At 39.5% G+C, this 13310-nt stretch overlaps 1 long non-coding RNA gene across 1 annotated transcript in view; it reads right to left on the minus strand.

The window, feature by feature from the left end:
• The window catches only part of LOC146333314 (uncharacterized), a 68432-nt gene that overhangs the window by 23061 nt on the left and 32061 nt on the right, over positions 1 to 13310 (minus strand). Inside the window, exon 2 of the long non-coding RNA XR_014771322.1 lies at positions 803 to 911. This is a non-coding gene — a long non-coding RNA (uncharacterized LOC146333314). The remainder of the gene's footprint in view (positions 1 to 802; positions 912 to 13310) is intronic.

The following is a 13310-nucleotide window of genomic DNA, read 5'->3' on the forward strand; positions in this document are numbered from 1 at the left end:
TTTTTGTGTGTACAGAGTGAGTGTAGCACTATGACTGTGCCATCTGAGCATATGCACTGTGATCGTCATATTTAAAGCGTGGTAAAAGAATAATTCCCAGGTCGTCAAATACTGGTTCTGGTCAAGACGCCAACCCAAAGCTTTGTTTTTTGATGACCTGGAAATTAGACTCAACAATCAACTAACTTTCTCCAGAGTTGCTATTTCCATCAACATTTTATGATGTGCATTTAGAAGTATTGAAATGACTTTTTTGCAGTTTCACAAACAAGTTTTGCTGCTTGCTTGAGGTGGTTTTTGCCTTTTTGAAAAAGCATTAATGTGCTCAGTGGCTCAGTTGATCAGCTGTTTCACTCCAACTATTACTACTACTCATGGCTCTATAATACATCCTTGATCACTCTACATGGATCTGGTGGAACCTTCCTCACATTAATACGTGAAACAAACACAAATCTCATATTTCCATCCTGTTTTTAACATTGTTTTTCACCTTTTGAGGTTCGACTGTCATGTCATCTTCTGCAAAGGTATTATGGTTTTCTCATTCATGTACTGGTGCCACCTACTGCTTATCTTGATGGACCAAATCCTAATAATTGCAGGTGGATGGAAACAAGAATTTACTTGTATTTACTTTTCCTGATGTACTTAAAAAAAAAAAAAAACTGCAATACATCTGGATGGACACATGGCTGGCTTTGTTTCCTCAATTTTGCAAATGTTTTTTTTTACATTCACTTATGGTAGTTTTCACCTCTTTTAAGAAACACAGTTAATTGGAGATGGAGACATTTTTTACCTCACATGGCTGATTTCCACTCCAACAGACTCCTTTTTGCTCCCATGGCTCCGTAATACACCCATGATCCCTCCACGCAGATCTGATGGAACCGTACTTCCTTCAATACCTGTAACAAACAGAAATGTCATATTTCCATCATGTTTTTAACACTGTTTTTCACCTTTTGAGTTTTGCTTGACACTCTTTTAATTACGTCATCATCTTGTGCTCTCATTTTTTGCAATGATACAGTTTTCCAACTGGAGAAGTAGTCCCACCTATCTACCTTATCTCAACAAATTGACTCTGAATATGTGCATAACATTGGAGGCTGGAAACAAGCATTAACTCACACTGTTTTTTTTGCAAATTTACTAGAACTTTGTTTAAAATTTGTGATAACCCTACATTTGAATGGAAACATGACTTATGATGGTGAGCATTACATCTTGCCTTCAATTTGTCCATTCAGAACACCTACAATAACACTGACCCTCTGATATGGTTGGACGAACAAACTTGTTCGTTGTGTATCTCTTAGACGTGGATCACATCTGGACAACAATACCAACAATCACAATGCATGGTTGGCCTTCTGTGGTCAGTTCTGTTTCGACAACTCTCCACATAAACTCTGCAGATTTATTGGGAAACTGGTGTTACGGGCATCCATGGATCAAAGAGGCCTGAAGAAGCACATCTTTCAAATTTCAGCCATCGAAACAAACCATTGTGCAGCCCAGCACATTAAAAAGGCTGATCGGTTGATCCAGCTGCTTGTCGGAAGGCCGATTCAAAATGGAAAAGAGTGAAACAGATTCACATTCATGCATGAACAACACTGGAGCATGTGTACTTGTGTACAGCCCTGAGAAAATGTTCTACCCTTAAGGCTCGCTCAGGGCATTCCAACGCTTTTACCACACTTCAGATATCATGTCATAATCAGACCAATAAAAACAGATATGATTGCAACTCTTACAACAGTAGTAAATGTTACCAGTTAACATACTGGTGATTTATCACCTGGCTTTGATTCTTTATATCACAGTAGTGCTACAGGTGAGTGTAAGGGATAAGCAGTGGATATTGCAGTAAACCTTTATTCTTTTCTATTCCTTTTTGCTCAGTTTCTATATTTTTCATTTTGTTCTGCTTGATTTTGCCCTTCTCTAGAAAACATGATCCTCCTTGGTGGCTGCCGAAGAGCCTTTTCAAAAGGTTCTCAGCAGCAGTAGTATGCAGAGGTGAACTGTATTATATATCCTCTTAAGAAAGCACAGGAATCAGTCTCGCATGATTGCTCCTCATAGTGCCTCACGGAGAGGGAGAGGGAGCAGGTTATCCATGTAGAAATTGCACAGCAGATATCATACACCGAGCTCTGTCATGCACAAAGACGCTGGAAAAAGCACCAAGACTATCTTTCATCCCGGAGTTGCTGAAATCCCCGACACACACCCTTCGAAGAGCAGCTCAGCCCCCGCGCAGGGACTGAGGGTTATTTGAACTAAAGCTTTGTACGGGGTTACAGGCAGCGTTCAAGCTCTAAGACCAGGGTTGGTCCGATGCCTACCACGGACTTATGGTGATCTTGGTGACTTGGCCGAACGTCGCAGCCCAGATCGAGCTGTGTCACCAGGGATAGACATATCAGAGGAGCTCAGTGAAGCTGGCAGATCATGATAGTCATCTTATGGAGAGGGGTCCCAGTGATTAAATCCAGGCTGTTGGATCCCACCCTCTGGCACTTGACCACACACAAGCGCGTGCGCACACACACACACATAAACTCGCACACGCATACACACACAAAGATGCATGTGTGTCCAGAGTCCCAAACCCAGGATCATTAATATTTGCACATTATAACCCTCCTCTTTTCTCACACTGCTGCCACCAGATATACCAGCTGGGCCCGCCTATCCATTACCATAATGCCATCAGTGTGTGTGTGTGTGTGTGTGTGTGTGTGTTTCTATGACTGTGTCAGTCTACGTGTAGTTTCTTGTGTCAGATTTTGTTGTGTGTCTCTCTGTATGCTCACACTTGCTGCTACTTTTCTCTGTGTCGGTGTATGTGATATTTATGTGTGCGCTTTGCCTGTTACAGTGGGCACGCATATTCAAAATGGATTTAAGGGCTAAATTGTATAATGATTTCTGGGAAAACAATAAATTGAGGTTCCAAATAAAGGCCATTATGGAAATGAGATTAGGGAGCAATTGAATTAGGCTGTAATCACCGTTTCTATATGTCATTACAATGCAACTTTATACAGCATTACTCTGTGCCGAGGGCTATAAATGACAAACACTGTTGTCTTTGAGGGGTATTTCAGTAAATCCACAAGGGGAGGGTTTAATTCAGATCCACTAAACGCAGCTCTACCTCCGCCACTTTATTTTCTGAATTCACTTTATTCCCATCGGGTCGGACAATAAAAATACATATTTTCAAATTTAACAACTCACTCCCTTGCCGCAGACCAAAATATGACTAGAGACAAACAAATTCCCTGAATAAACTATGGATGGCAATATAATCTTTAAAAATTCACCCGATATAATCAGTTCCAAAGCAGAGTTTTTGTATGAACTGATCTTCATGTAGGCCCATCTCTGTCAAACAACACATCAACCAACAATCAACCAAATTCAGTGTCCCATTTCAGCTTTTATAGTGTTTATAATTTTGCTTTGCAATATAATTTGACTAAAAATCATGGATAATGGCAAAGTGTACTTACTGAACACATATTAGACAGATTCACAATAACAACTTATAGGAATCTGGGCTGATTACAGCAAAATCTGAGTGAAACACATCCTGACCATGCTGAGTGTATGTGTCATTTTACACACGTCATTTGATGACTGTAGCACACGCCAAGCATTCAGACAGACAGAAGAGGTGGTGAGGGTATGACAGCTGATAGATAAACACATTCTCACTCCCAACTCAGGAAATACAGCAGCTAGGTCAGCGACCCGACTCTTCAAACTGTTTCCAGCATCAGTTTTGCACTGTGGTCTGTTCACAAAAATAAGTATTCAGTATCAGAGTAGATTTCCAAATAAAGACACAAAAGTTAGGTTAGGCTTAGGAAGTTTTGGGGTTATTTTTTGTTGTTCTCTAACATTTGAAAACTAGACACTATTCACTTAAATTGTTTGGGAGATTCTGCAGTACCGTTTTCCTGTGAAACTCCAGTTTTATGGATTGAAAAATTAAATCCAGCCTTCAGTCAGCATGAGGGCGAGTAGATAATGACTGAATTTTCATTTTTGGGTGAACTGTCCCTTTAATATATGTATTGTAACTTATGTACGTGACATGTGTAACATATACATTACATTAGGATTTTTTTTTAAAGAAGCTGACATTGACTTACAGTCACTGTATTTGTTTGACCCATCTAGTCGCCCGCCTCGTCCAAACGCAGACTTTCTTGCTCTTCATGCTACATCACCAGACGCAGACACCACATCAAAACATAACACCAGAGGGGCACCTCCAGAAAGTTAGAGTTGAAAGCACAGGGGCACTGATCAAGCTGCTGTATTTGATGAGCTGGGAGAGTATAGGGGTACTCCAAATGAAAAACATTTGACTGTGTTGTGTATTTATTAAATAATAAATATTTCTAAACTGGGCTCCAGTTTGAGAATTTGATGAAATTGCTGCTTTTTTGAAGCAATGACACATGTCAGTGCATGAAGACCCCTCCAGTGTGTGAGGCGACGTAGAAAATAACAGGAGCAGGTGTTTTGACGTGCATCGTACCTTGTTTCCTTTAACAAACAAACGTAAGGAAAGTCATTGAATAAATGGTTCAAACTGGGCCAATTCAGCCTGAAAGGACTTCAGCGCGCCTTCAGCAAGAGGAGCCAATCAGGGTAACACCAGCTGTGACAGTCGTCCTGCAAAACACGGTGGCTTCTTTCAAAGGTATAAACTTAAAACACAACCAGTCACATTAAGTCTGTAACAATGTGTCCAAACATCTTTGATCATATATGAAGATCATTTAAATTCCTGTAACAAGGACTATTAATCTTACCATCATCTCACAAACAACACTCACATACACCGCTCTCTGCGCACACACACACACACACACACACACAAACACACACACACACACAGTCCATCATCACCAATGAGAGTCCTCTCCTCCTGTTTTCTGTGGTCCGTGGGGATTTGTCAGTGCTCGTCAACCAACCGTGTCAACCGTGACAGTCGTCCAGATGTCTCCTGCTGCCACAGAGATGACAGGAAGGACAGGAGGAGAGGAGGAGTGGAGGGGTAGAGAGAGAGGAATATCCCTCATCTGACAAGCACTACAGTGGGACATCCGTGAGCGATCAGATTCAGAGCGCAGGACTAGCCGCGTTGACGAGCGCTAATAAAGTGGATTCCATGCATGTGGTGCTTCAGGGAATACGCAAAGTTTGTGAGAAACTGGCCTGCTGGTCAGCTTACCTGTTGAAGCAGAACTTAGGCTTTTCTGCACATAAACCCTGTCTTATGATCTGTACTGTTCAGACCAAACTCTCAGCAGCTGCTGCTCTATTGAACTATTGATCTTCTTCACTCAAACATCAAAAGGCAAATAGGGCCAAGTATTTTATTCATTTGTTACCATGAGAGCTGTTCTTGTGTATTTTACATTAATTTACAAAGGTGAATATCACATATAAAGGGATTTTTTAAAGAGGGGTTGTATGAGGTACTTATCCATAGTCAGTGTATTACTACAGCAGATGGCGGTCAGCATGCCCCCCAGTTTGGAGAAGCAGCAGGAATAACTGTGTAGGAAGCTAAGCAATTTATTGCTGTGGACAGGGTCAGCTATAAAATGTATTTGAGACACCTAAAAGATATCAGAATCAGTAAAAAGCTGCACACAGTACAAGTACACACAAAGACTGGTAAAAGTAGAGGTACAGACTCAACTACTTAAGTAAAAGTGAAAAAGTAAAGGATCTGAAATGTATTGAAAGTATGTAAGTAAAAAGTAGTGTTAGGTCTTTTATGTTGTTTTTGGCACGTTACATCTTTTATATCCTATTCTGACTTTTTTTTTGTCTCATTATGTCTTTTATGCTTTTTTTTGCTCTTGTCTTTTACATCGTTTCCATCTTGTTATGTCTGTCATGCTTAATGTGCACTGATGGATGCACAACGGAATCATCTATTCTACATTTACTGTCGATTCTATTTATTTATTATTCTTGATGTTGGGAAGTTGTTGCACAGTGATGCAAAATATAAATAATCAATTATTCTCCATAAATGCATTAAAACTAAAGTAATGAGCCTGTTTTGAAAATGTAAAGAGCAGAATGTACAGATATTTGTGTTAAAATGTAAAAGTAAAAAGTTGTCAGAAAAATAAAGTACAGATACCTGAAAAATCTACTTAAGTACAGTATTGAAGAATTTCTACTTAATTACTTCCCAACTCTGTTTAGAATATATTCACAGCTTTATCTTGCTGTCAGACTGCCTTTTCCAATGGGAAATAGACTTTATACAAATACTCTTTTCCAAACCTACCAGACTCCAGTGGCAAAATCAATCATTTTACCTCACAGAACACATCAGTCTACTGCTGCCTTGGTCTATTAGTTTGTCTGTGTTATTGTGTGACTCTGATGTTTTAAAAGGTTCATTCGGATTCACCAAATTTACACAATAAAACAAACAAACTAACAGATTGATGCAGTGGTAGACCAGTAGCCTGCATGTTTTGCGAGGTAAAATGACTGGTTTTGCCAATGGAGTCTGGTTGAGCAAGAGAGAGCAACATTTGGCTTCTATAACAGCATTTTCCATCAGAAAAGACGGTCTGACTGCAAGGTAAAGCAGTGCAAATATTCTTTTCAGGTGACTAAAAAACATTGTGCTGCTGAACACTGCTTAGCTTCAGTGCTGATACTCCTCTGTGCTTCAATCACACTCCAAATAATCTTAAGTATCCCTTTAAAAAATTCTTGAGAAAGGCCTGGCTTAACCTTTTACTAACTGCTGTTCTGCCTGTGGGACACTAGAACCATGTAGAGCTTTCATGGAATGCCAGTTACATGAATATAACCATATAATGTATTTAATAAGAGGCTAGACTCTTGTGTTTTTGGTCATTATCTCCAGTTGGTGGGTGTTAAAGGCTTACAGGGATACTCCACTGATGGAGTACAATGGAATACTAAAAAAAGAAAAAGAGGAGGGAAAACAGCAAAGCACCCGTCTTGTTGTCAATAGATTCTTTTTACTTGTGCTTTCATTTTCTCGGACCACCTCGCAAACAGTTTTTGTTGACTGAGGCACACTCGCTCACTTTGATAAGCCTTTAATAATGACACTCACACCTGTTGTAAAAATGCGTTGTGTTCTTTTTCAGTCAAATACACGTCGCCAGCAGCAGCAGGAATACATGTTCTGCATCTGCAGTCTCCAGTTTTTGCTCTAAATGTTATTTAAATATTCTGATACATAATTGACCTTCTGTGCTTCTTTTCACAGTTTTGAGTTGTTTCACACATATTTTAAGTTTATACAGTGAGATTATGTGTAAAGCAGCAAATCTCCACACTCCGTTTTCTCTGGATAATCAAAATCTATAATGCCAGCAGGAGGCAGTTCTCAGTTTTTGTGAGTTGCTGGTTGCGTTTCTCATGGTATTTACAGTAGTGGCACTGTTGTGCACATGCATACACTCTTATGACTAATGCAACCTTTTTAATTAAGGAATTAGAAAACAATACAACATTAAGTGTAAACAGTAGTGGAAACACGCTTTTTAGATGGAGCCCCAACTGTGAAGAAAATAAGGTTTCCCACATCATGTACACTGTATGTAAATTCAACATCATTTTCCCTTCAAAGGATATTTGGATTTTGTGTGATAAATTTGGGAAGCTTACTTAATATGTGAAGCAGGGACGGATATAGTCATTTTGAGGGCAGTGACAAACACAGGCATGGGGCCCTCTACATCTCGAGTTTTCCCTATTTTTCAACCTTGAATAATTCATAAGTCATAAAAATAAACTTTTATTTATGGTGGTGTGCTGACTGTGAGTCTAACAACCTGAGGAAAGAAGCTGCTCTGATGGATGATGATAGGGCAGCAGAATACTTATGTATCTCTTGACAGCAGCAGGGTGAACAGGTGGCTGGGATGGGCATTGTCTCTTAGTAACCCCCTTCCTTCCTCCTTATTTCATCATGGCTGGGTAGCTTCACTTCACTTTTCAACAGTCTGTATACCAGGCTGACACGTTTGTTTACAAGGCGACTACTGTCTTCCTGAGTCATTTTTGCAGATATAAAGTAAAATTATGGAAGTCCAAGTTAATGGGGAGGCCCTGAGACACTTGCAAATGAAGCATTCTGATGCAATTTTAGTGTATTTTTTAGAAAGACATTTTTAGAAAGACAAAATTTAGAGACAAAATTAAATAGCATAATTCAGTTATGAAAAAAACAAACTTTCTTAAGTTATAAAATGAGTTTTGATTCGATTTAAGTATGACTGAGGAAGAAAACCAAGTATGAAAAGTTATTTTAAAAAGCTTACTTTGACCTGGAAATTATGTTATCTTTAAGCAAAGTCTAGACTTGACTGAACTGATTGTCTCACTCGTTATGTCGGGGTATTGCAGTTTGGGAAGAAATGTGTGAATTATCAGTCACAGGTGTGACAAATTAATGGCAACACACTCCCAAGCTTTGTGTTTGGCTTTGTTTGCCACCCCGCTATTTAGTCCACTGAGTAATACATGTAACTAAATCAAACTCAAACTTTTAAGTTTTGAAATAAGCTCAAAAAAGTTTTGCCGACCTGATTTAATCATTTACTTCTCTTCTTAGATAAACTTGAATCTTTGACTTTTAGAAACCCAAAGAATTCTGTTTTTCAAAAATGTTCAAACAATTCATCATTGTTTTGGTGATTGGAAAATTCATGGTTGCAATTGAAAATCTGACATTATTATTATTATTATTCAGTTTTACTCAATTTACTCAACAATCTTTGAAATACAAAATGTTTTGATTCCAAAACCCAAAGATTCACATTTTCCATAGAAGAAAAATGATTATGGCAACAAAAGACTATAAGTTGAAAAATCTTTTTAAATGTTTATTGCAAAACTTGTTTGAAACAAAACTTAGTGATGACAGTTTTTTTTTTTTTTTTTTTTTTACAGTATTCCTGAAAAAAACAACCTCTACTTCATTAAAGGGAAACTGTTGATTGTAAGGCAGGTGCCATCATAAAGTTAGGTTGAGATTTATAGATCACAGAAGCCTAAACTACAATTTTTTGTCTTAGAACCTGCATAAGCCAAGTTTTTTATGCTCGCATATAAGCACACTATAGGAAATGATCTTAAGACTAAAGACCAAGTACAAATCTAAGAACATTTTTATGAATGAGGCCCCATTTGTCCAGAATCTGTGACAAAGTTCAAATTTCTTTGCATGTAGTTGGCTGCTTAACTGTACCGTTGCTTATTAAAGCGAGAAGTTGATACAAGACAACAAATGGAGACCAAAAAGGTGAGCAGATGGAAGCAAAATGCAGCCGTCAGACTCGCCTCCCATCCCTGATATACATAAACATGTTTTTTTTACATGCATAGTTGCTAAATCCGATACAGACAAAACATTCTGAAGCACAATGACTTGTGGAGAAAGATGACTGACCCTTACAGTGTCACCATCAAAGCCTCACCACCCACTCTTGTCACCACATTAAGCTCATATGGAGGGCATGGCAGGGCAGAGATCCAGCAGGCTGGGGGTCTGTGCCAGGAAGTGCTCTGTAAAGCACATGGTGAGAGCCTGCAGCACCAATCAGCCTGTACTGAGGCTGTCAATTGGCTCATTAGCGCTCATTACAGCGACCTGTTGGGCACCTGGGTGCCCTTCAGAGCTCTTAGGGCAGGGGGCTGGGGGGTGGGGAAGACTGGGGGTTGGGTGAGGGGCAAAGCAAGGAAAAACAGAGAGCGAAAAGAGAGCAACAAAAGACATATCCTACGCTTTTGTCTTGGAGGAGATGAGGGCAAAGGCTGATGAATTGGGGGAAGGAATGGCAGGAAGATGAGGTGAGGATAATGATGCTAGGCTACATAGACACAAAAAGGTAATTGGGAGAGAACATGCAGTATGTTGTACTCTCATGATAAAAAGGACCTTTACTGCCTCCAAATTGTGAAAATGTAGTAAAAAAAAAAAGCACTGTCCACGTTCTTGTTTTCTCAAGGTGAGCTGTGATTGAACACAAGGTGATTTTTTTCCCTTTTAGAATGTATTCACACTAACTTGACCACTGAAATATCTTCAGACTGTATTTATTCACCCTAAACAGCCAATGTACACACACATTATATCTGTGATTAGCTACAAACATGGCTAACAACTATTCTGACTGATATTACAACCAAAAACCTAACGTCTGTATTATTTCCCTGCAGTTTATTCTTACTCTTGTATCTGTATGTTCATAAAGTTGAGTCACTAAGGGGTGGATGCAAATCTCTCCCATAGCTATAATATAGTATATCAAATATTCTCAAAAGGCTTTTGCCATAGTTTGTACTGCACAGAGCAAAGTTGCACAATTGGACTGCCACTTAAGGGCTTCCCACACATAACAATCACTATAAATACAGTACATCGTTTTAAAAATCCAGGCCGCACCTTTATAGTTGTGGGGTGGCCATTCGCTTGAGTTATAACCAGTTTTAAAGCACCATTTATCATTATTGTTATAGTTATTATTCTCTGTATGGACGGCCCATAAAATTTAGTTTGTGTTTGGTCTAAACCATACTTGCCTTGAGACCTCAAAAGTAGGGAGGATTTTGCATTCCTGTGACTTGTAAGAACGAAAATAACACAATGTTAAGTAACTTGTATATACAATTTTTTGCAAACAGATGCCTGCAGATAACTTATAAATTACACACTTAGCTTGAAAATACAATGGGACCCCAGCACTTAGCTTGCTTGGTGCTCCAACTTCATATCTGATTGCAATAACACAGAAAATGAATGAAATAATTAGGCTGGTCTTAAAATGCACCCCTTTCCTTTGAAACTTTCCATAAGAAATAAAAAGTTTGACAATTTGTCATAATTGTGGAGGAATGCAGGGGAATTGTGACCCTGGGAGGACACTAGGTAAGGGCAATGGAAAACAGGAGGGTTGCAAGTATGACTTAGCCACACCTTTACTGCTGTTGTCATGCTGGCCTTCTCTCATAGCATAGCAACTCACCAAGCCATAAAACTAGCTATGAAAAACTAGCGAATTCCCTTCAAACTGCGTACAAGTGACACACTTTTAAAACCTGTGTACTGCATATGCCACTGATGTGGGTGCAGCAGTCTTTCTCATTAGAAAAATGTAAGGTGACACAGTATAAAGATCTAGAAAGTCTACAAATGGAGGAGGTAGGGTGGATAGATAGGTCAAACAAGCACAGGACTTTGACTCAAGTGTCTGGAATCCATGCTGTCTTCTCTTTATTCTGTTCTTGGAATCTGTCGCTAACACCATCTTCAAGCAAGCATGTGTCTGAGTGTGTGTAGCTGTGATCAGCGCTGTGTTGATATCACGGTCAGTTTGTCTGCTGCGCGCATGACGTGACCATCGTGCAGAACACATGTGACAATGACAGGCACAGAATCGGATATGTGATGCTGACCGTCCGGTCGCAGGTCATGGCGATTCCGAGCATTGCTGATTAATCGATGCAAGTCTAGTAATATTGCCCAGTCATGTTTGAGCAGTATTTAGTTGCATGCAGGTTAACAGTCCATGTGTTGCACAAAAGAGGTCAAAAGCATTGGCCGAAATGCAACCTCAGAACCCACTGGTTATTGTCTGATAATGATTTAGTTACAATCAAGGAAGATGTCTTTGCCTGGACATCCACTGACTACACCGGACGCCCCAAAACATTAGCCATCATCTAAAGCCTAAATAATCATCAGATAATGGGTTCCAAGATTGTGTCACGTGACTTGTGTTGTGTGACTTGTTTCACATACACCATGAGACTTACACAACACAGTATACAGTAGTTATTTTAACCCAAACCATGATCGCCTTCTAAACTTAACCAAATAGTTTTGTTGCCCAACCAAACTGTGAGTGCTTCACCATGCTGACCACGAGTTCATTTTTGTTACCATGACAACAAAGGTCACCTGACCGTGAATGCCAACGAAGGTTATCTGACTAGGGATCTGCCCCCATTAGAAGTTAATGGGAAAGACTGGTGTATTAACTTGACACGCCAGATGGTTTGTTACACAGAACCAGCTGGGATGCCATCCTTAGAAACTGATTGGAAAAGGGCAGGCACTTTCTAAAAACACTTAACAGGCAATTGGGTGAACCATCTGTCTAACAGGGGCTAACTTCAACCAATCAGTATGTCAATGTCAATTCAACAATTCCACGGATGCTTCATGCTGTCACACATAAAACCACCTCCTGTAGCTACCAGAAGTCCCTCTAAGGACGATGATTGACTGCAGCACTTTTGATGTGGACACAAACAGATAACTGGCAAGATGGATTTATGACCTTGTGATCTCGCAAATCCAGCCACCTCGCAAGATCATTGGAGTATGACCTGCATGCGAAATTGGACTTTGGTGCATACACTACATGCGATTTGAAAGTGCAATGTTATGTTATTTATACACAGATTAAAAAGACCAGGCTGGAAAAACACAGTATGTTGGGTTAAGACTGTGTCATGTGATCATGTGTGTATTTTCAGTTCAAAGGATGATCCAGGACACAGAACAGTACAAAATATTACACCGTACGTGACTTTAATGATGAGGTGAATCCAGTTCAAAGCTTTACTCCCTCGTTAATTTCCTATATTTAATCTGTCCTAATCACTGATGGAGATAAGGAAAATCAGATGAGTTTGAGAAGTTCTCATTTTTCACACTCCCATTGCCACTCAATGCCAGGATATTTGTAATTATTTCTGTATTATGTATTTGTAGTTTGAATTATTTGTGTTCATTGTATCCAGTCAATGCTGTATTTAATTTAATGGGGTCTTTAGAGAGCAACAAGTTCAGCATCAATAGTAACAGGTTGAACAAAGCTCACACAACCATGAAATCAACTCAAACAGCCCCATCTATTTGACATCCTCTTACCTTACTCCCTCTGCTTTCTCTTTCAATATGAAAGCTTTCACATGTTGATTATACTTACCTGACAGCTTTTCTTTATGGCGCTATACCTTTGAGACTCTTCCACTTGAAGTCTAACACTTTTTGTTAAAGCTAAAAGTATTTTAACTCTCGGCGCCCTGCGTGCTGAGCACTAAAAATATCAATTTTACACAGAGTCAATAGTAGAACTTTTTTTACTTTGCACACGTACAAAAGAAGTCACTGTAAAGAGAAGGCACCCTCGTAACGAGCCACATAAGGCACCTCTTTATAAGCAGTTCAGAGGATGTAGCAGAGCCAAGGG

The sequence above is a fragment of the Lutjanus erythropterus genome, chromosome 1 (assembly GCF_056507025.1).
Source record: "Lutjanus erythropterus isolate fLutEry1 chromosome 1, fLutEry1.hap2, whole genome shotgun sequence".
NCBI lineage: Eukaryota > Metazoa > Chordata > Actinopteri > Lutjaniformes > Lutjanidae > Lutjanus > Lutjanus erythropterus.